Source organism: Lithobates pipiens, unplaced genomic scaffold, assembly GCF_037356315.1.
Source record: "Lithobates pipiens isolate NorthernLeopardFrog02 unplaced genomic scaffold, aLitPip1_a1.2 Scaffold_8, whole genome shotgun sequence".
NCBI lineage: Eukaryota > Metazoa > Chordata > Amphibia > Anura > Ranidae > Lithobates > Lithobates pipiens.
In genome coordinates, this window is record NW_027507903.1 from 309315316 (window position 1) to 309319754 (window position 4439).

Below are 4439 nucleotides of genomic sequence, written 5' to 3' on the forward strand. Positions count from 1 at the left end.
TCGCTGACCATCACCCAAGCTGACCATGCAGCCCGTATAGCAGCACTTGAATCTGTGTCCAAAGCCCATCTCAACCGCATGCGACAACATCAGTTCTGCATAGAAGATGAGAATAGAAGTTGCAGAAACAATGTTAGACTCCAGAGCATACCAGAAGCAACATGGGGCACAGATCTGAGACCTACTGTTATTTCTATTCTCAACCAGGTCCTGGGAAGGGAGCCAACATCACCCATTGAACTTGATCGAGTGCATAGGGTGGGGAGACCAGGGGGAGATCGATAAGGTCGTCCTCACGATGTCCTATGCAGAGTCCAATATTACACCCTGAAAGAAGAAATCATGCATAAAGCATGGCAGCTGGGCCCTGTGGACTTTGACGGATCCTCTATCCACCTATACCTAGATCCCTCCAACCCCTATTGGGCCTCATACGCCAGGCTGAAGCTTCTTATACCTGGGGCCATCCCTTAAGCATCAAGGTGACTCAAGATGACCGCAAATTCATCTTGTCAGATTCGGATCAACTGCCCGATTTCTTTCTTTTACTCGAGCAAGACCCAATTGATGTCCTAAACTGGTTGGCCCCTCCTGATGACCGTCAGCGGCTCCCAGGCTCTGGCCCTGTCGCTTTCCCCAGTTTCAATTCTGCTATAACCACCATCACTTCATCTGCTTCAATGGGCCTGTCAAGGTCTGTCAGTTCCTTTTCAGGGATGCGGGGGAGGCCTGATCTTGTGATGCATTCCCATATTTATTCCCTCCTAGAGGCGCCCCTTTCAGGTGAGTGTCCTCTCGGAAGATTGTACAAGGATTCATAATATTGCCTGAATGCTTCGGCCAACTTTTCCGTTTCGTGGATCTTGGTGCCGTGTTTGTCAAGTAGTTTGGGGACAAATGCATGGGCCTGTTGGGCCCATAAATAGCTTCCAACTTTTATCGCTGTGTTTATAGGAAGTGCATCTGCACTTGGCTATTGTGGCTTTCGCTCTAAGGCCAGAGTGCGTAACTGGGACCTTAGGGCCGTGAGTTCTACCAAAAATCTGGTCGATAGGGAGCATTTGTGCACGGTCTCCAGGGACCTGATCTTGGTTAATATGACAGTTATTTACTGCGCCTTGGCCTTTTTCATACTTGATCCAATTTTGATTAAGAGGCCTCTTATATAACTCTTATGCGCCTCCCACACCATCATGGGTGAGCTAGCCTCTCCAGCATTAGAGGCAAAGAAGAGTTTCAGCTCGCGGGAGATCTTCCCCGCGACCTCCGGGTTTTGAAGCAGGGAATCATTCATTTTCCACATCCACTGTTTGGGGGGGCGGATAACAGATCTATCTTGACCATAGCAGGGGCATAGTCAGAAAATGTGATTGAGCCTATGGTTGCGGCCTTCACCCTTGATAGGAGAGATTGGGGAACCATAAAGAGGTTGATTCTGGTGTAAGAGTCGTGTGGGTGAGAGTAAAAAGTATAGCCCCTTTGATCCGGATGCAAGATCCGCCACACGTCTACAAGGTGGAATTCATGGAAGCGTTTTTTAAGGCTTTTGAAAGCAGCATAGGAAATCTGCGATGTGCCTTTGGAGGTGTCCAGAGTGGGGTCCATCGTGAAGTTCATGTCGCCTCCCAGAATCACCGACTGCTCCATAAACGCGCCTAATTTGGCTAAGATCGGTTCTATATACGTGATGTGGTTTGAGTTGGGTAGGTAAAGGTTGGCCAGGGTAACCTTAGTGGTCCCCAAAACGAACAAGGCTCTACCCTCCACGTCGCTCCACTGATCACACTCAATTCTGACAAAATAAAAAGCCAGGATGCCTCTGCCAAAGACAACAGTCATTAGGCCATGAATATAAATATTTTGGTGCCCAAGTAGCTGCCTTGCAGACAGTTTCAGACACTCAGCCTGCTGCCACTCTCAAGGTCGAGACCCTTCTAGTGAAGGATGCCGTGATTCTCCTGGCATGGCCTACCCTTACAAGTTGTAGGCCAAGAAGATGAGCTTTACCAACCAAGAGACAATAATCTTGCTGGAAGCCGTAAAATCATTATGTGTTCCACCTGGAATAACAAACAGATGCTCCGACTTCCTGGTGGAAGAAGTCACCTTGATTAAATATTTTAAAGCTTGGCCCAAATCCAGTGGGCTAATTTCTCACCAAAAGGAACATAGGAGGACAACCTCTTGTGCGATATGAACGGTTAGTTCAGGCACAAAATTTGAGCATTGGCATCCTGTCTGGGAAGTACTCGAGTATGGGTTCTTTAAACCCCAAGGCCACCAATGGCGACTCTTCTGGCTGATGTTATTGCCACCAGTTAAGCAGTTTTCAGTGAGAAGTACCACAGGGTGATTGGAGGCATCTGATGCAATAACGTGCAACAGCAATGGGAGATTCCATTTTGGAAGCAATTTGAGGTTTCAACCAAATTGCATCTGGAAAAAAAAAAAAGTATAATTAGGTGTTGGATGCCCACTGTATGCCGGTGACAGCCGAAATGTGTGTCTATAGCTTACTTGCGCATAGACCTAAATCAAGCCACACCTGCAGGCATTTCAGAACAGACTTCTGAAGAGTCCAGCAATAATACTGGGAATGTGTGCCATATTCTACTATAGGCACAGTTAGCGCAGGCCTTTGTTTTTTTATATATATATATATATATATATATATATATATATATATATATAACTGGAGAACACATAGAAATATAAAAAAGGATATCCCATATGTCAACAGACCATGGCTGGCACCAGTAGTCATCCACAGGCAACTCCTTTACCTTCTCTGGAAATACTGGTCTTTTGAGAGGTTGGCATAATGGCACAACAGTAAAGCAAACACGAGAAGCCACCAACAGGTTATTGCCATATGTGAACAGAAAAAGTGTTACTTTATGTAGGTGTTATGGAGAGTACTCCCTGTGGAAGAGCTCAGGCTATGCATAGTGGCTGCAAGGCACAACAAACCCCAGCAATGCAGTATTCATTTGGATACAAAGCATTTTTTAAATTTAGCTCACCCATCCAACTATAAACACCTGCACAGTGCAGGTGCATAGGGGAGACTCTGCCAACACCGCTGCCCACTTTACATGGACCCAGCAGACCCCAGACAAGGCTGTTAGCCCTGATAAAAGCCACCCCAAGGGTCAGCAGCGGGGCTCGCTGGATAATGGGTCATTTAGCCGAGGCACCAGGGACTGCGTCCAGCCTAATACACACACACACACACACGGACGGACGGACAGCCAGCCAGCCGTTTAGACCAGCCAGATAAAGGAGCACACCTAGGACCTGCGCATAGGAGAGAAAAAAAATAAAAACGCAGAGGCTGTAGGTGGGCTCAAATGTATACAACTTAAAGCGGTAGTAAACCCAGTTTCAAAAAACACTTACATTCCCGGCATGCCGGAAATGCTAACTTTCACATTGGTTGTGCTCTCAACCAAACTTTCAAACCATCCAATGGCTGGTTTCATAACTGATCACATGTGCAGCATTATGGCAGTTAAAGAATCATTAGAGGCCAAGATGGCAGCTTCCTTGACTGAAAATGATAGAAGGGTTTACTTCCACTTTAAGTCCTGGAGGCATATGGGGGTGGGGTGGAGCCTATACCCAGCTCTGTTGACATGGAGTCATCAGAAAAGTCCAAGCCCATTTCGCAAATTTTGCCTTCTACCTTTATATCTCAGGTTCAGGCCCAGTCTGGAAGTCTCCCCACCCTCCCAAATAGCCTAGACCAGTGATGGTGAACCTTGGCACCCCAGCTGTTTTGGAACTACATTTCCCATGATACTCATGCACTCTGCAGTGTAGTGGAGCATCATGGTAAAATGTAGTTCCAAAACATCTGGGGTGCCAAGGTTCACCATCACTGGCCTAGGCGTTAACAGGTTTCTACCAATCTGTATACAATAACCCAGCAGCTACACCCTCTGGACCCTCTCCAGAGTCAGATGAGAGTAAGGCATCCTTTGTTGCGAAGGCCGCGTTACCTATTATGGATGCTGATAATATCAGTGACCTTGAAAAGCCCACCACTGATGACGAAGACGCTAGTACCATAGCTGCCACCCCATCTGGTAAGAGCCCAGGTGGCATCACCCCTAAATTCTATTAACTTTTTGGTTCCCTCCTTACACTATTTTTAACTAAAGTGTATAATTCCTTGTCAAGAGGCTCCATATTCTAGGGATAATACCCTGAAAACCCTTCTAGTGGACTATGCCTGTTAACGAGTGGACTGGCAATTTCTTAGATTGTCCCTGCAGTAGCTGGAATAGGTCCCCAAATGCTATCCAAGATAATGTCCCTCTGTACCTCTACATCTGACAGAATATGTGTGTGTGTGTGTGTGTGTGTGTGTGTGTGTGTGTGTGTGTGTGTGTGTGTGTGTGTGTACACACATACTTATAAATAAAGACAACTTCAAG